Source organism: Haliaeetus albicilla, chromosome 6, assembly GCF_947461875.1.
Source record: "Haliaeetus albicilla chromosome 6, bHalAlb1.1, whole genome shotgun sequence".
Lineage (NCBI taxonomy): Eukaryota > Metazoa > Chordata > Aves > Accipitriformes > Accipitridae > Haliaeetus > Haliaeetus albicilla.
The window spans coordinates 7,954,957-7,975,345 of record NC_091488.1 but is presented as its reverse complement, the minus strand read 5'-3'; the positions used below and the strand labels follow the sequence as shown (position 1 = coordinate 7,975,345).

Here is a 20,389-nt window from a genome sequence, read left to right as displayed (position 1 = left end):
GTGTACTGGGAAAACATAGTCATTGTGGACACCGAGTTTCAGTGATGAAAGCTAGGGCTGACTCATTATTTCATTATTTATCTCATTATTCTGTGAATAATGAAAGCCATATTTGAGACTATAGGGAAAAAAGGAATAACCTGGCTTATTTTAAAGTTACAGAGCGTTACTGTAATGCCTCAGAGAGAAGAACATAGTTTTGGCCCTTTTGTAGTTTCAGATAATTTATTCTTCCTTAATTACATAATTTTCTAAAACTTATAATGAAGTGATAAAGCAAATTTAATTTTTTACTGATACGAGTGGCAGAGGTGAAAGTAATTTCCAGTTACCGCAGCAAAGCACCAGTATCTATTTAGAGAAATAAATTGATTTAGATGCCGTAAAAAGTGGCAGCACAAAGTTGAAACATTACCCATACTGTTAAATAATTTAGCGAGTCATTTCTGTCTCACTTGAGTATATCTGACTTGCTGCACTTCAGGATTTGTATTTGTAGGCCTTTGATCTCCCTGAGCTGACTACCTTTTACATCCTTCCCATGAAACTCAAAGGAACGTCTTTGAAACGAAGGCTGTGCCTTAAAATGCTTCTGTTTCTTTTTCCTATTCACTTCAGATCCAAAGGGTCAAGGCCATTCAGAAGTGCAAAACATTTTTTTCACTGACCATAATATTATTCTGGGCAGCTCATCCTCCTCCTGGAAGAAGGGCTGTTGTTTCTCTGGGTGAGATTTCCAATGGTTCAGTGGATGTCTCACAGCAGTCGTGATATCTCACAGTCAGTTTCTCTGAGAAAGCTTCACTTGACTGCGGTGAAAGAGAGAGCTGGTCCCCTAGCTGCTGTCTGTTTACAGGCAGTAGCTAATTTTAACTATGATGTAAGTGAAATCCTGTGTTGGATCCAATATAGTCAGGATGAGTTACCTAATTTCTTAATCACATGTCTATTTTGAACTCCAGTGTGGCAGTTAAAGATAAATGAATAATCTCTGGACTTGATGGTTACCTTGGGACCAGTGGTGTTATTATACTCGACATGAACAAACCATGGGTAGTTCCATTCAGTGTTATATATTCACTTTATATATAGAGAGAGAGATAGATATGCTTCAAATAGCAAATTAATTTACTGATTTGAGAACATTTCTGAGATAAACTAGGTTAAGACAAAAAATAACCCTTAAATTTGTGAAATAAACTCATTACCCCATTGATTCCACAATCAAGTAAGAAGTCAAGTAAATGTAGTTTGGCAGTTTGGTTTTTTTCAGTGGTAAGTGAAGGAAGAAATTAAAGGAAAAATTAAGAAAGAAATTAAAGGAAAGAAAAAACCTAAAATACCAATATTAGTATGAATTACAAATTAGAAAAAAGGGAATGTCAATAAGGAGAGATAAAGATATCAGAACAAATGAGATTGGAAGTTCTGAGGACAAAAATAACACCTTCTCAAGGGTATTAAGGAGAAAATAAAATGTAACTGGTATCCATTGCCACAGGGAGTTGGAAATTTTTGAAGAGCAAGAAGAAAAACTATTTATTCAATAAATGTTTTTGTCTTCCCTTTGAAAAGAAGCAGAGGAATGTCGTCATAACACATGAGGATGGAGAAAGTACTTTCCAGTCACACTTCCTAGAGTCAAGGGAATCCCACTAACTCCAGTTTGTGTCCAGCGGTCCAGCCCGTGCTCGTTGTCAGCGCCTTCTCTCCAGCCAAGGGCAGGCACTTCCAGAGGGGAGTTTATTCCGCTCTCTGTACCTGGGGCTGTAGCATCCACATTACCACCGTGCCTCGGGGGGGAAGCAGGCCGGGTGTGTACATTACGTTGCCCTTTAATAATAATAAAACGATGCCTGCATTTGTGGCAGAACCAGCCAGCACGGTGCTCGGTTCTGCAGACCCTGCTGTGCAGCGAGGGGGGTCCACAGCTGGTGGTGCTTGCTGCAGGCATGGTCTAACGATAGCTCCTCCCGTGCAGTTAGGGGCAGCTTCAATAGGTTCTGTTTGTGGTTAAATTACATGATCCCCCCGATACAATGAATGATTGAGTATCGCACAGAAAGTGCCCTTTTTTTAGCAGCTGTCAAGATAATAGTCTTGGACAGTATAACCATTGTCTGTTCAGGCAGAGCTTAAAATTCTTTAAGATGTTCTGGCAGTGTTTTCCAGGTGTGGCTTTGTGATAGCCTCAGTGCTTTGCAGTACCTTCTTATTCTAGGTCAGTGACTCAGTCACGTACGTGTTCTTGTTTTAGGATTCCTGAAAACTCTGTTTACACAGCACTTTTTTCAAGAATATAGGCATACATGTATATAATGCTTTGTCACCCATGTGTTATTAATATCCGTGTGCTTACAGCAATGTTACTGGTATGCGCTCAAATTTATTTGCTTCTCTTCAGGCTACAATAATTCTCTCCTTCGTGGTGACTTGTTCAAATCACAATTTCTTTAAAAGCGCAGTTGGTCAAACTGTTCAGTCCCCAGTCTGCACATAATCACCGGTCTCTTGAGGAAACATTTAGGGTTTGCCTCATAAAGTATTGATTTTTCTGTGCCTTGTTGAAAATAACCTTGAGATAACATATGTAACAAATTACCACTATGGTACATAATACCATAACCTGCATTGCTAATAATTCAATAATGGATGAAATAGTACACATAAACTAGAAGTCATAGGACTGTAGAACAGCCTGTCTCACTGAGAATTACTAAATACTGTCTTAATCTCTGATGCCCATATTGTAATTTCTCGCTGATTATATTCAGTTTTCTTCTTGGTTTGTTGAGACAGTGTCACTGATTACTGATTACTATGGATTCATAATAAAAAGCTTTCTTCCATTTCTTCCATTCAGCTCCTGTTGTTCCTGTTACAGTAATAGTTGTCATCCACTGGGGCAGTTTATGTGTTATTTTCAGTCATTCTGACTGGAGAATGATGTTTGGTTGTACACCTAAAACCTGGTAAGTATTGAGCACAATATCCTTGTAAAATATGGGTTTCAATTTTAAAATACGATCTTACTCTGAAAATACCATGATAGAAGTTTTTTTGGGGGGGGCCCTACCAGTTGACTTTTGGATCAGAATAGTTATTTATCGTGAATATTTTCTTCCATTTCTCTACAGCAAGAATGCATCCTAATACCTTTCTGAAACTATGCAGTCAGCTCCTTCTTGAGGAATGCCTGGTTTCCACTGGGATGGATTTTACCAGTTCAAGGGTCATGAGTTTATATGTGGTCCTTTCATGTATCTTAGATACAGCTCCAAACAGTAAAGTAAGTAAAGCTACTGGTTTACAGTCTTCTAACATACAGTTAAGATGGTGGACCTTTCTATACCTAATTAGATCAACTTTGCTTCTATTAATCCTTGCAATAATGTATTTTAATATCAACAAACCACATAGAACTGATAATATTGCAATTGGATTCATCTACTATTATTACAGTATTTGAAACTAATGAGAACACAACTTTTTTAAGGAGCAATGATTCTCCTTGGCTATGTTCTGAAACATATAGTCTTTCATTTCTCTGTGGGAAGGCTTCAGTCACATCATTGCCCATCAGTGATAGTTTATCCCAAATGGATTCAAGGTCTACAGTATTCAGTGTTCCATTCACTACACCTAAATTTCCTAATAAAGTACTTAAAATGCTACTTCTCCCTTTCACTTTCAAATATTTCTCAATCCATTGCTTCAACAGGCTTTGCTCAGCATATATTCCAGTTGAATAATTATGAAATTTAATGGAATAGTTACTGGAGTTAATTTGAACCATATATAACTTTCTACTCTAGCTTTGAAAGACCTTCTGACTTTCCATATTGTCTTGGAAAGTGAAGCTTCTGGGGTCATCGATTCAAGCAGTAGTTGGTATTTGCCCCATAAAATGAAACAATATGAGCAGATGGAGATGGTCTGTGAGCTTGGGTAGGTCCAGCACTACAACAAAGCAATCTGATGTGATCTGTTCATGAATGAGCCTATTCTGGCAAAGCTAAACATTAGATGGAGTTAGTACAGTGTGATGGTGGCTGATGCAGAGCAACGGGTGCACAGCTGGCTAGCAGGACTACTTGTAAGTGCTCTAATACTTCAAAACCAAATCCAGCTGCAGTGTGTAGGAGGTTTTTGGGCCAGGGTACAGACTAACTCCATAGGACACCTTTAGATCACCACTTGGGGAAACCAGCACGGTTTAGTTCATTTTCACCCATTTACAAAGTGGATAAAGCCATTCCTGTGAAAAGACCTATCACACAGTTATCTGCAATGCAATTATATAATGTGGCGTTTTATCAATGGAGAATTCCCAAGGAAGCCACATCAAGAGCAAATAATGAAAGACTTGTGCACAATCTTATGAATCAAGCAAAAATAAATTCCACATAGCAGGACAAACCCAAAGTTCTGGACAAGTGGAATATTCCTGCAGAATGAGCAAGGAAACTTAGCAAATCAGTAAAAGGTAGTGATAAAAGTTAGGATAAGGAGCGGTCTACTGTACTTATGGCCCTAAGAGCAACCACTGTGGTTTGATTGGTATATGCTTCTTCAGACTTTGATTTGAAGAGAGCTGAAAACAGCACAACACTAGCTGTAAGCAGGGTTGCTTGTTGAATGGTAATCTTAGCTGAAATCTTGAAAAAGTTCAACCTAACAAACTATAAATTGTTTGGTTTAGAATTTGAAGAACAAAGTTTTACATCTACAACACTGGAATTATATCACACTGCTATCTTTTTGTTTAGGTGATTTCCAACCAAGGTACCTGTGGAAATATCCTGAAGAGTTTAAAAGTTACAGTCAGTGGGCTAACTGGACTATCAATGTTAACAAAGGTATCGTACAAAGTCTAATTAATTTTGAATGTAAACAGCGAGACCCAGACAGTCAATCATCACTGGTGTGGATACATATAACAACCACACTAGTTTTCCTACTGAGGTCCCTAATTCCCTTGCTATGGCTTTAAGCTCACTGGCATCTAATTCCACTTTAACCATGATTTGCGCCATGTCTGCTATTACAGCTAATTTATTTTTCAGCTGATTTTTTTTAGTTGAAATCTTTTTGATGTCTCCTTGTATTTCATAGTGTAGTCCAAACAACAGCCTGTGCCTCACTTAGTGTTTGGCTTAACTCTCTCCCTCTTCTGGAAAGTGTCCACCCTGTTCCATACCCGTGTCCTTTTCCTGGAAATCCCATAATATAGCTGCTGTCCTTAATCCTTCTGTGGTTGCATCCCAGTTATGCTTGGATCCTGTTTTCAGCTTGCTTCCCAAACACTCCAATGCCAGAACTGCTCATCCAATAAGCTCTTTGGATGCCCTTAACTTGGTTCTCATTGACAACCATGCCTTCAAAAATATGTTTTGCATTTCCTAACTGCCTATGGAAAGCACCCTCTGTCTGCAGATTAGGACCACACTGAATCATGATTCTAACTGGCAAGGAATTTTTCCCTCCTTAGAGATGGCAAGACAAAGGTGGTGATCCTTTCAATTTGTTGCTTACACTCTCCTCTTTCCATTACTGGACTGGTTACTGTTCCATTGCATATTCTGCAATCTCCCACTGCAGAGCTTGTTTGGATATTTGGGCCTGGGTTGCAGTCAGAATGAGACAAGGAATATCTCTTTCCCTTCCCTCAGAGTTTCAGGAAAGCTTACTTGACTATACTGCCCACATTCTCCACCAAGCATAGCAGCCAAATTACCACCAGGCTTCAGGTGGGGAACCTGGCCAGATGTGCATGCCATGTTGCCCTTTAATGACAGTAAACCAGTCCCTGCATTTGTAGCGGTACAGGCTGCCACGGCGCTCGGTTCTGCAGAGCCTGTCCTGCAGCAAGGGAGGGTGCACGGCCGGTGGTGCTTGCTGCCGTGCAGGTGGGCACAGTCTACCGATAGCTCCTCCTGTGCAGTTAGTTAGGGGCAGCTTCAACAGATCCTGTACGTGTTTGAAGTTACGTGACCCCCTTACAGCTCCCACAGAAGGTGCCTGGTTTTCTTTAGCAGGCATCAAGATAATAGTCCTTAACGGCATAAATGGTGTTTGCTTGGTCACATATGCATTCCTGTTTCAGAGTTCCTGAAAATTCCCTTTACAGACAACTGTATACAAGAATATAAGTGTGTATGTATGCAATGTTTTTTAACCTACTATTACTAATATCCGTGTATTTACAGCAATGTTACTGACATGTTTAAATTTATTTGATTCTGTTCAGGATAATTAGAATCAAGTAGCTCTATGGGGGATCTTATCTTTCTTTCTCTATTGTGGAATCCTAGGTAACTTAGCTATTTTTAGATTAATTTAGGTGAGATGAATCACACTATTAGTAGCCAACGTGGATGTTAAATGGCGTGTATTAGCAGAATATTTCACATTGGCAAACCTAGATAGCTTATGCCCAGGATTCCTAAAAGCAATGACTTTTAGGATTGTCTCCTGCAAATGTCAGGTTTGAATAAGTCTTTGCATGTGGATGATTCTGAAGATCAAAAACATACTAGTATTTTATGAGTATTCAGAATGTTCAAGGGGGAAGAGAAGGTAATAGGAGGCTTGGTAGGTAGCATCAATTCTTGGCAAAATAGTGGAAAAATGATAAAGATTCTGTTGATAAAAAAATGAAAGAGAAGGGTTTATTAAGCTTGGTAAACATGATTTTATGAAAAATGGGCTTTGTCAAATATATTTGATTTTCTTCTTACAGTTATAGTTGATAAAAGTAAGTACATAATGGACCGCTGTAAAGCATTTGATTTACTACAAATGACGTGCTGATAAAAATATTAGGGCTATGCGGTATCAGTAAAGTACATCTTAAATGGATTAAGAACTGGCTCACAGGACTCAAAGAGTACTTGTCAGCAGGGAGTTATTACTGATGATGACATTTTTAGGAAGGTTCTCTAGGGATTAGTCCTAGCTCTCAATCAGCTTCGTTTTCATCAGTTCTGTGTTCTTTGTCATTTCAATCAATTAGCAGAAATAAGTAAGAAATAAAATCAGTGGTGTTAACATTTGTGAATCGTCCAAAGTGGCAAAGAATGTGAAAAACAAGTCACGCAAACACAGTATTCTGGATTACAAGGGAGAAAGTTAAGCTAAGTGAAACACGCTGTACTTTAACACAAACTGCTAGAAGAACATATGACAAGGAATAGGACCGTAGATCTTACTTAACAGGACAGAGTCTGTGTCCTGGAAAACAACGAGAGGTTTCAGTAGAGAGGCAGCATGATCTCCCTGGGTGATGTGCTATAACAAAAAGTTTACGGTGCATAAACCATAAGAACTGTAAGTGGGGAGCATGGAGGTGATTTTAGCTCTGTACACAAAATTCCTAGTGTATGCAGTTGTGATATCAACACAAAAAAAAAATCACAAAAATGACTCTGAGGTTGAAGGCAATATTTTACTGTAGTAGACATCTTTGTAGCATAGTTAATGTATCAATGCCCCTGAACACTGTTCCTTCAATAGTGTAGTTCTGTCAATCAAGTTTTTTGGTGCCCTCAAAGGAGATTTATATATATTTATATAATCTCTCAAACAAGATTTTATATTGGTGCCTTCAAATGAGATTTTTATATCTATATAATATATATAGTACATATATCATATATCATATATATATATATATTCCTGACCTATATAGGATGAAGGCCAGATATTTTCCTTTGTTTTGCTACTCTCACACTTCTCAGGAACATACTAACCACTGTGAGACCTCTGTGGACGCCTGGATAAAACAAGAGATTGTCTTACCTTACAGCAACACAAAGAACATGAAGTGTATGTCCAGAAGTCCTTATGTATTAAACCAGTGAGCTGAGCACTGAATGAAGACACACAACATCTGGCAGAGTTTTGCAACAAGATTGTTAGCATGTGAGCAGTGCTAAATTAACTGCTGCTCATCAGAAATAGACCATCCACTAAAATACACCCTGAGATGCTGAAAAAGTTGGGCTTCTTTCACTTATCAAATAGAACGTGGCCTTATAAGAGTGTATAAGCACTTTCAAAGGAAAACAATACTAAACAATAAAGGCTTCTCAGTGGAACCAAGCAAAACAATAATCTGGGCTTGGTTATTAAGGCCAAAAATATTCAAAGTACAAATGTGGCACATTTTAATTTTGTTACTTTTTTAATAGCAAGGCTGATAAACAACAAGAACAATTGTCAAAAGAGGTTGGTGTTTCCACTGTTAATGTTATAAAATCAGTGGTGGATATCTCTTGGAAGATATAATAGAAATTTTCTTTAGGAGTTACTGGCCTCTACAAAAGTATTTATGTAAAGTTTAATAGCCTGTGCTATAATAGAGATCAGACTACAAGATCTAATACTGTCACCAAAGGAAATAATCTATAAATAAACTATGGTAAAAGCATTACATGAGAAATTGCATTGGAAAGCACCATTCAATTATCTTATAAATAATACCAACGGCTGTGATCCTTTCTTGAAATTCTGGGACAGAATCTTATTTAATTTCCTACTAAGGCTCAAGTATTCATTCTTGAATTGCCATGAAACATATATCTCTCTCACATATATCTCTCATATATAGTGTCATATATCATGGTGATATTCAGAAAACTGAACCAACTGGGAGGATGTAGGATGTGATTGTTAGAGCTGGAAGAAACCCTATTAAGATCAAAGAGGTTGAGTAGAACAGAAAAAGAGGACATCTGTCCTTTATTAAATGATACTTGCAATAGAGAGAGGTAATGAAGATTAATATTGTTGGCTTTCTGATGCTTGAGATTAAAGAAGTATTACACGAAATTCATGCAGTAGTTACTCTTGCAATGCTAACATGGTACTTTGAAATTAACTCACATTGCTGCAAGTATGAAAGATATTTCCAAAACTAAAAGTAAAAAGGATTGCTTTGCAAAATGCAGTGATGCTAACTTACTAATTAATTTAAAGTGGTGATTTCATGATCACTGGCTGCCATTAAATTGTTTCTTGCAGGATCATGCAATGTGTTTGTTTTGAAAAGCTACACCAATTTGCTGTATAATTGCAAGATCTAAGTGGAATAACGTTGAAACAAATTGCAGGAGACAAATTCAAGAGCTATATCTTACAGATGTAACAGACCAATTTGTTTTGTGATTCCTAATTGTTAACAAGTCAATGGAATGAAATGTGCTTTCAGAAGCTTCATTACTGACATCACCCCATTCAGCACAGAAGCTGCCTCTTTGTCTTCCTGCCCTTTGAAAGTTCTAGCAGTTGATGCTGAACAAGCAAAAAATAGCTACCAAAACAATAAAAGCACAAAGTATGGGAAACACAGGCTGAGTCATGGAGAGGAAAGAGAAGAAAAGATTAAAAATAAATGGGAAATGAATGAATAAAAAATATGTTGCTCTGGGCAGGCTGGGATATGAAATAAATTGCCGAATGAAAAAGAAAACTGACAAAATCATGACAATCAGAAACAACGATGATAAGTGAATATAGAATAGTGAATCAGACAAATATTAAATCTTACAACTAGAAAAAAATCAAAGGGAAGAAACAAGCTACAAAGTAGCTCAGGCAGGAAGCAAATCAACTTGAGAAAAGTAAATAAAAAGTGATTCATAGAGGGACAGATCTAAAAGCAATGAGTTTGTCCAAGATAGGCAAGAGGGTCATAGCTAACAAAGAGGGCCATAATTAACAAAGACATTTTCAAAGGGTCATATTGAGGATGAAATAATTTTCATTAGGTAACAAAGACAAAGAGTAAGGACAAGCAGAGGGAAGAACCATTGTACTCTGAGCTTTCCCAGCTGTGAAACCTCTGGGTATGCCACAGCTTCTGATTGCTGCATAGTTAATGACACGATGGCCTGAAAAAGTAAAGGCAGACTTTTTTTATGTAAGTCCATGCCTTTCTGAAATTGTTTTTCTCATTTGTAGAAGAGTAAGTTGAGACATCTGAGGGTTCTTTGTTTGCTTTTTGTTTGTAACATTCCCCTTCTAGGGAGTTACAAAAAAGCCTTTTGAAGTATGTGCTGTATTTAGTCATTCATTTTTAAAAAACAAACTCATGTTTTTTTGCAAAAATGCTTATGGATTTTTGATATCTAGATTTCTAAGAAATAGTGCCAGTTCTAGGACTCCCTTTCAGAATCTAGGAGTGAAAGATGTCCCATTTTATTTTTAACTCACTGAAAAACCTTTTCTGTTACTAAATGGCAGTCATGGATTAGTCTAATCTGCTGATCTAAACAGGATGTAGTTGACATGAAAGAACCGCTGTCTTCAGAAGCCTGGTGCGAAACAATGTGCATGATCTCCCCTCCTAAAAATGACTCATTGAGAGCAAAGGCACAGAGCAGCTACAAAGAATCGCCCTTATTCAGAGAGACTAAATAACTTATGTAATGTTTTGTGTTGGAGTGCAGGCCACACCATCACAATAGAGAAGGCTGTGTATGGCCCCTACATATTTTTGACAGAGAGGAAAAAGTATAATTGTAGATTCTATTCCTCAGACCCTTTTAGTTGAATGTGGTAGTATTTCTACAGTTTTACCCCTTTTTCTATTTTACATAGTATTTGCCTGAGTCAGGGTCCTGCTGCCTACACGTGACTGCTTCCCTGGTCTCCTTGAGTGACCTCCCCAACTGGGCAGCCACTCCAGTTTCTGGACCTCAGATTCATCTGCACCCTTGAGAGGGTGCCAGCATCACAGCACCTCACTTACTCTCTGTGACCCCTCTGGATCACCTCCCGACAAGGACTTCCTTGGAGTCTCTTAGAAGCCAGTCTTCAGCAGTAAAATTGACAGCTTAGCTCCACCAGCAGCTGCTTGGCTTTGTTGTAGAAACTGCAGTTACCAGGACTAAATCTCTTTAGGATCTACATTTTGATGGTTAGACTCGATGATCTTAAAGGTCCTTTCCAACCTATACGATTCTATGATTCTATGATTCTACATGCATAGGCTCAGCATACTGCAAGATCAGTTGCAGCGGGGAACAGTAAGGAGCCATTCCCCAGGTATCATTTAAAGTCTCTACCTGGCTGTCTCATCCATGCCTTATTCAACTCCTTCCCTTTCTCCTTCTGTCTCTCAGGAAACACCAGAGCAGTCGGTGCCCTAGATCAGGATGCTCCACTGCCTCCCGTGCTGACCACCTTTGCTGTCAAGGGTTTGTTCCCAAACAACTATAAATTGTCAACGTCTGGTAACTTTTTGTCCAGACTATGCCATCATCCTTAATTTTTTCCACTGTTAGAAAACCATACATGCAAATCCAGGAAAACTGAGGCAACCGCAGTGAACATAAAACTGCATCCCAACATACTCTTCAATCTACTACAAATCCGCCAGTTAAATAAGCTGACTCTTCGTTATGCTTTACTGTTTGCATTGACCTCAATGACTAAGTATTAACATATTCTATGATTATTTTATATATTGAATAGTATCCATCTTTGTTCAACTATTCTGGCTTCTCCATAGGCTGTTTCGTGTATGAATTCTTCCACATCTTTCAAGATTGCAGCTACTGACCTACAGTTGTATTTGTCTCATTGCAAAACTTTTTCACATCTTAGCTTTTTGAAACTTTTTATTATTCTTCATTAATTATTTTGTTCTAGCAACATGTGAAATGTCTTCTAGTTGCTTCAAATACTTCAAAGACTTTGTTTCAAAACTTCTAGCAAACTTCTCTAGTATATTCAGCTGAAACCACCCCAACTATGCTTCAGTTGTGATCTTGGTAGTGTGGGAGAGAGATGAAAATTACTCATATGTTTTGCTACATTTTTAGATTCCAATTTATATTTGTTTATCTGTCATCCATAGTGTTTAAATGCCTCCAAAAGAACAACAAAGACTTTCAATTTCTTATATCTTGGTGTCCTGCATATCTGGGATTGGCGTTTGTAACTAACTACATGTTAATAGAATATTTTTTTGTTTATGTGCCCTTGGACATTTTAGTTTTTAAGTGGAAGCTGAATATAACAAAGATGAGTCTAATTAGAGATTTCTGGAATGCCGGTAATGTATTTAAAATGCCAAAACAACCATCTACTATTCAAAGTGTCAATAAAACTTCTCTTGGTGTACTTGGTTACCTCTGTACTAGTGAAGCATCTTTATCTGCAGCCAGAGATCTTGGATTTAGAGACAAAGAGTCCATGGATGATGGACCCTGATCTGGGACAGTACAGTGAATGAGCCACTGGGAAGATAAGGATAATTAGCTATTGGAACAAATCAAAGAAATAAGTATGTCAGAACTGGAGATCTTGATACCAAGATGAGATGTTTCTCTAAAGGATAAGTTTTAGTACAACTCTAGCTACTGGAATTAAAGAAGAAATTAGATCTTGGTAAATCACAAGGCTTTTATATTACTGAAAGTCTAATTAGATGGTCACAGGACCATTTTTGTCTTAAATATTGTGTGTGTCATGACTATGAAAAACCAACTTTGCTGACTACCAGGAAATGCTTCACAATCTGTGGCAAGATGTAACATGATGTGTTAAATACTGTGGATAGTTGGGCCCCTGAAGCTTATATAGGATGACAGAGGAGTGCTGGACTCGTGATGTCACCATAAAGAAATGCTTATTGTATCCTCGGCTAGAAACTTGAAAAACTTTGTAAGCTGGCTTCTAGCCCCGTGGGTAAGCACTTGAGGGGAAATGTTCCAGTGGTTGCTGAAAGCTGAATTTGAGTTAAAGTATGCCACTGTGAAATATAAGCAGCTAATTCAAATATAGTGAATTTAAAATCAGTATTAAAGTGTTGTTATACTTGCTCAACAGATAATGGCATTGGGCAGATGAATTTATTTTCAGAATGTGCCCAAAAATATAAAAATATTGCAATAATAGAATTCAGCAGTATAAATTGCTATGCTACATCTGACCACTCTTTTGGCAACAGAGAAAAGAAGGGCACTGTCATAAATATAGTAGCTTTCTTCATCTCTGCTGCTTAGTGCACAGCTGTTCTCAGTGCTGGGAGGCCTGCAAGGGAAGACAAATGAGAAATAAGTCATGCATACAAATCCCTACTGCATTACCGTTCTTGTGGCTGATAGGTTCAGCTAAGTGCCTCCTCTTAGGATCGATGGAGAGTTATGATGTGCGTACCATTGATTTCTGCAAAATAAAAGACAAATCCTGAAACAGGGTTCATTAACAGTTGAGAGTGGGGAAAAGCGTAAAAACACTCTCCTCAAATACTCTGCTTATTTTGAAAATTCGAGACCCTGAAATGTTTATGAAGAAAACTCTTCAGAAAGCGTGTATGGTAACTGCTTTGGCTCTTACACAGATAATTTCTGAGAACGCATGGAGACATAAGAAACGTGCTAAACTTAACATTTTATTCAAAAAAATAGAAATATTAGAAGATCACACTGCAGTAGCTCACAGTTTATATGGACAAGGGCTTGGCTGTGTGTCCAGCAGGAACAGAGACCTCTGTCTTCACCTTTCCTCCTCCTCCTCCTCCTCTTCCTCCTCCTCCTCCTCCTCCTTTCCCTTCACTCCCTCTCCTGCCCTCCCATGGCAGGGCCATCCCCTGCTGCACTGCTGTGCCAGGTAGGATTCATGACAGCAGAAGTGGATCCACTCTCAGCAGACTGCTGAATGATGCTGGTTTTTGCTCTCTGTAGCAGATTCATCAAGGTGTGATCAAAGTATGTACTAGCCTGCCAAATTACATTAGTAGCTCTTAAATTGGATTTTTTGTCTAATTGGAAATGTCTCCTGCATGTAAGTCAGATTGCACTCACCCATCCTAAGCTATTTACGAAGTCCAGTAAGAACTTATTTTGATTGTTTCAATATTTCCTAGGAATTCATAGTGCTCTTGCAAATAATTTTGTTATACATTTTCTTTCACCAAATATCTAAGCAGTTAGATCTCAGAGATATAGGTGTATTCAGTTATAGTAAAGCAGCTGTAAAGTTTTTGGAACCTCTTGCATTTCCAAAATGCACATTGAGCTTGCTGACCTGCAGGAGAGGCCACACAGTGCCCAGGTAAAGCTAATAAAGTCACGCCTTCTCCCAGAAAATGTGAAATCTGCCTGCACACAGGCAGATGGTTCTCTGTTTGGGTGGAAGAAAGAATTCTGTAGGAGACACTGTCAATTTAATGTCTTTTAATTTTCACTGTAAACGCGTCTACAGTTTTAGGCATATGCATATTGCAAAATTAATTAAAATTATGCTTTCATCATGGTCTGCTCAATTAATATTTTAAGCATGATTTGCTGGTTGGGCTATAGAGAAGCTAACCACTAAGGGCTGCTTCTGGAAAGGAGGGTCCCTCGCTCTGGGTGCTCTGGCCAGCTGGGGTTGTTTGAGCACCAGCTGCTGCGCTGCCATAAAATAGCTGCACTGTTTGCTGCTGGGGCGTAGGCATTTCAGCACACAGCCAACGCTAAAGCAGAATGTGTGTGCTTTTTTCATGATCAGGCAAAGCATTTTTGATGTTTTCTAGTATTCTGCCTTCTATGGTACTTGCTTGTGCTGCTTAGCTTTCATTTACACCCCCTTTTCAGAGAACTTTTAGCGAGATATAGAAAGGTAATAGTTGTTACAGCAGGTGACAGATGTTGCAGTGGTGGAAGCTCACTGTTGAGAGGACCTCATCACATACAAGACATATGAACTTGTGCCAGCTATGAATTAATCTAGGATATTTTGCAACAATTTCTGTAATTTCAGGAATGTGGATCCCTCTTCAGTTAATAGAAAGTAATAAGTACTGAAGAAATGAGATTCAGCTCTCAACAGTTCCCCAAACTATTAGCTCTGTGTGAATAGCCTTCAAGACTGGTAATACTGGTGACCTCTATTCCCAGTGGATAATTGCTTTTATTATGCATTGCCTGTTTCTGTTCTTGTCTTACAGCACTGATGGATGTAATTTTGTTGTATATGACATAGGTGCTTAATGAAATTGCTGAAAGAAAGTTTATTGCTGAGTTAAAAAGATTATGTCAACTCTTGAGTCTCAATGAGCATCTTACCTGGAAGCCTGCCTTTCCCCCCCCCCCCCCAATACATTAAATATTTTTCATTATGGCTAGGAAAAATTAGAAAGTGCAAAATGCCCATCATATGTAGCCTAAAATACAAACATATCTAATACTACCATAATAAATAGGCATGCTATATGTGTAGCTGATAAATTAGGCCACATGGTGGCAGGTGAAATGAAGTGTAGATAAGGTGAAAGTACTGCATGTTGAAAGGAGAAGCTGAAGACCTGTGGAACCTCTATGTCGATATGACCAGTCAGAAAGAGAAATGGATGTCAGCGAGGAGAAATCAATTTAATGTCTGCTTTATGCAAAATATCAATACAGACAGGATATTAAACTGCATTAAGAAAAGTATCTACAGATAGATTTACAGGCAGACCACAGCATTTAAAAATAGTGGGTGACTAGAAAAGGGAAAACAAATGGCATGGAGAACCCCTCAACTGAAGAAAAAATATATAAATACAGGATTAAGCTGAGCAAGAAATATTAGGATAGAGATATATAAAATAATGAATAGAATAGTGAAGGTCAGTTGAACATCCGTGTTTCTCCTTTTTGCCTAGTGTGCGATGAAATGTTAAAATAGCAATCTGAAAAAAAATCAGTGTAAAATTCATAAAAGAAAGCATATATTGACACAACGCATCATTAACCTATTGAGTAACATGAATTCCCCAGAGTATATATCTTCTACACTCTGCAAGATACGTTCTATCCTAATTCCCATTTAATGCAATTCTGAAGCTTTGTTATTGATCTTCAAAGCCATCATTGGATAAGGACCCAGATAAATTGGGTAGTATCCTTTTGTCTGTAACCTAAGAAAATAAATGAGCTCTCCTAGTATAATGCAACAAGCTATGATGACGTTCATGAAGACTAGGGATAGTATTTTCAGGCAAAGTGGATTGATAATGCAACGAGTAACCATAGAAGGTTATACTGAACCACAGTCTGACTGCATTTAAAGTAAATAGACATATCTATTTGGTAATGGTTTTCAACTGTAACTGAAGTCAAGGAAATAAAAACATCAAGCAGCTCAGAAGGCTGAGTACCTAAAAAGCTGAAAACTGGGGAGTGATCCGATACTTCAGACAATCACAATGCAAATTTAATTTATTTTACTAAGCACTTGGATTCAAAGGAAGTAAATTGGATAAATTGCATATAAAATGTAAAAGATACATGTATAATAAGAGTACACATAATTGTACCACAAAGTGATTAGGCGGTAATTTTCAGCCTTCAGGCAAAAGAAAATAAATTCACTAATATCTGAACATGCTCCTCAATAATTTTACCATTACTGCCTAAGAAAAAGGCTCTTGAAATTGTTTAAGTAACTAGATAGCAGGAGACCTGCATAAAGTCAATGTGATATATGGAATTCTATTTTAAATACCTATGTAAGGGGAGGGGGTTGATCACCCTCTGGAGATACTTATCTCAATCCTAACCACAGTGGAAGCTTAGACTAGACATTGATTTTATATCAGTGAAGTATGGCGAGATGAATCCCACCATTAGTAACTTTAAGAAATCACACCTTAGTTGTGTATAGTGCAAATTTAGTATTGATTCATTGATACCAATAGCTGTTGACATCTTGAAATCAGCCTGGAAAGGCTACTGCTCTGGTTCAACATGGTAAATATCATGATTTTATGGGAGTCTTTAAAAGCCACAGGCAGCTGTTAAAGAAACCTTGATTTATATGAGAGATTTTCAGAACTATCCCATATCTGAATTTCTGATTACCTATATATGTGCAGTTTCTCCATAGTTATGTTCTGGTTTGATCAGAGATGATCTGCCCAGCTCAGAAACATACATCTTCATCATGTTGCTGAGTGTGGTTCAGTGATTTTTCTTTCTACCCAGCAATTTTTATATTTGTCCAATACACAAAATCCGTGAGTGGATATGGATGCTTTTAGAGTTACTAAATTTTTCATGAATGAGGATGTTTTCACACATGGTGACTAAAAAAGATACCAGATGCAGAAAGAACTTCCATTGGAGCAGACTGCAGGAAACAAAGGGCACATTTGTACTTTGGTGCTGAAATCTTTGGACTAACTGCTGCGAGCTCGTAAGACTAAAATGTTCAGCTCACTGAGTGCTGGTACTAGCCTTGGTCCCCAAATCAGTATTGTCATGTTACAGCAGTACTATGGCTTCCCTCTTAGTCAGGCTATTTAGCTAAACTGAAGGATTACCCTGATAAAATCACTCTGCTTGTGCTCTGTAGATTCATATAATAGCTCAGTGTGTGGCTCTTGGAGCCCTAAACCATATTGCTGAATAATGGAGATGGTATGTATTTATGATTCCGTTTTTTGTTTACCAATTTCTACAGTCACCCTAAAAAGAAAAAAAAAAGGAAGGCATTTTTGATTGCCTTGTCTAACTGACAGTCTATCTGTCGTTCACTTTTTTCAATAATTTTGGTCCTGCTCCTTTCAACCCAATCTGAGAAGGAAGGACCTCTCAGAGATTGGCAGTTCTTACACGTTTTGTGAAGACTGATGGTTTCATTGAGCAAAAAGACCCAATAAAATCTTCATTAGTTCTGCTTCTTGCAGAATGCTTTGTTTAGTGAAGAGACCTTTAGAGAGAATTAGAGCCCAAATCTGTCATTTTGAGCATTCTTGTTTTCCACTAAACAGAGCAATTTGCAAGATTAAATGCAAAGGAATATATCTTGTTACTCATCATTATTTGGACTTTGTTTCTGACTCCTAAAAGCTGATATAAAAGTACACACGCTTTATTTGTTTTACCAGTAAGTGGCCCTATTTCCTTCTAGTATATTCTAAATATATTTATTCCTCCTGAAGTAGAATAAATAGGTCAGCATTCACAGTTCAAATCACAGTTCCTCTGGATTCAGAATGAAGTGCAGTATGAGTGGCAGTTTGTTCAAATTAGTTTAATTATCTCAGGTATCACTGTCATTTCTTGTTGCTGAATTACTATCAAATAAACTACCCTCATGATCATTTTAACTGCCCCTTTTCCTAACCTCTTGAATACTTTCTGAAGGGGTTTGTGTTTTTAGAGATCCCTGGATGAGTGAGAGCTAGTTCTGATCTAATAGATGACTTGGTCGGTGCACAAGCATCTTTGACCCATGTTTAGAACATGGGCAGATAGGACCAGCGTCTCAGGTCTCGCTATTTTCTAATACATGTTTTCTGATAATGTTTTCCCCTGTGCAGCAGAGGAAAACAGACTGGTGATGGCTTTCTAATTCTGCATCTCATTTGACACTGGCCATGGCCCCAGGATAGATCTGAACAAGCTGGGGGCTATTTCATTTTAAACAAATTATCTTCACCTATTAAATGGAAAGAACTAATGATGCTATCCTGGTTTTCTGGCTGGAACCTGGGAGGATAGTCAGATCAGTGGATAGTCAAACAAGCTTCAGGTCTGGAAAGTCTGGCTTATAAAAGTTGGAAGTGACTCAGACATTGAGGTGTGGTGGAGATTTATATAAGGTTATACTCTTCACTCCGATGACTATAATACAATTTTGAGAAGTTTGCTGTGAAGCTTTATTATTCATCATCTGATACTGCTAAGGTGAATGCAATGTGAATTGTACAGCTTACTGCGCTGTAAAATAGCATGAATTTCTGCAGAAGTAAAAATCACTCTTAATGTGGTCATATGATTTAGTGATAAAGGAGAAAGAATATGCATAATCCATACGCTAGCACTAGTTACGAAGGATTCTGTCATCAAAACAAAGTACGCCTGTTCCTTTACAATAGTTTTCTCTTTGGGGATGATTATTAGGTGACTAATAAAAAAATTTTATGAAGCCAGCATAAGCTGAGGAAAGGAAGGAGCCGAGTCCATTATCTAATGTTGTTTCATAATGAGATATCATAATGATGGCAATAGTAAGCATTTGGATATAACGATCTGCAGAAGAGGAGGAGAGCCTAGCCAAACTATTTCAGAGAGATCAGGATTCTTTTAATGCAGAACTTGGCTCCTCTACACACAAGCTAAATCACAGTTAAAATTTGTTTTTAAAAAATTTAGTTAAATTGATAAAAATTTTGTATGGACATATCTACATCGAATCAAGTGAGAATAGGGCACTGTTCTTTGCTATTAATTCTTTTATGACAGAAGTGATTTTTAAAGATTTCTGTCTCTGCTGCTTGCTCCAGCCCCCACTCACAAAGTTAGCATCCTGTCAATAGTGCTTCTTCAACTGTTCATGAAATAGAGCTCTAAACTGAGACCGAGAAATAATCTTGCTTAAAGACAACACTCCTCCAACGACACCAAAAAAGAGAAGCATGTATGAGTGCTTTTACCCTGGATTGTTTCACAGGTCAGGTTTATTATATAGCCCCACATGGAGCTCAGTTAGCAGAATGAAGGCTAGTGACCTGACTAGGAGGCAGATGGGAATGTAGGACACTAAGAAGGTCAGAAGGAGTAGAGAGGGCGGGAACCTTCTGAGGATCCTCTTGTACTCCAGCAAGGTCTGATCTGAAATGAAAAATCATAAGCAATTTTTCTTTCTAATAGTTTTGCTAAAAATATTAAATGTTTGTATTGGACAGGAGTGAGAATACATGAGAGAAACAGCCCTGCAGACCCCCAGGTTGGTGAAGAGGGAGAGGGAGGAGGTGCTCCAGGCACCAGAGCAGAGATTCCCCTACAGCCCGTGGGGAAGACCATGGTGAGGCAGGCTGTCCACCTGCAGCCCAGGGAGGTCCACGGTGGAGCAGATCTCTACCTGCAGCCCGGGGAGGACCCCACGCCGGAGCAGGGGGATGCCTGAAGGAGGCTGGGACCTGTGGGAAGCCCGCGCTGGAGCAGGCTCCTGGCAGGACCTGTGGCCCCGTGGAGAGAGAAGCCCACGGTGGAGCAGGTTTTCTGGCACGACTTGTGACCCTGCGGGGGACCCATGCTGGAGCAGTCTGTGCCTGAAGGACTGCAGCCTGTGGAAGGGACCTACGCTGGAGCAGTTCATGAAGAATTGCAGCCCGTGGGAAGGACACACATTGGAGAAGTTCATGGAGGACTGTCTCCTGTGGGAGCAGAGGAAGAGTGTGAGGAGTCCTGCCCCTGAGGAGGAAGGAGCAGCAGAGACAACGTGTGATGAACTGACCCCAACCCCCATTCCCCGTCCCACTGAGCTGCTGTGGGGAGGAGGTAGAGAAATTGGGAGTGAAGTTAAGCCTGGGAAGGAAGGAAGGGTGGGGGGAATGTGTTTTAAGATTTGGGTTTATTTCTCATTGCCCTGCTCTGGTTTGATTGGCAATAAATTAAATTAATTT

General features: G+C 38.6%; 1 long non-coding RNA gene across 1 annotated transcript; it reads left to right on the top strand.

The window, feature by feature from the left end:
• Positions 1-1,620: 1,620 nt before the first annotated feature.
• On the top strand, positions 1,621-20,389 carry LOC138685575 (uncharacterized). Its single transcript, XR_011324869.1, has 3 exons — positions 1,621-3,289; positions 4,770-4,859; positions 19,670-20,389. It is a non-coding gene; the product is annotated as an uncharacterized lncRNA (long non-coding RNA).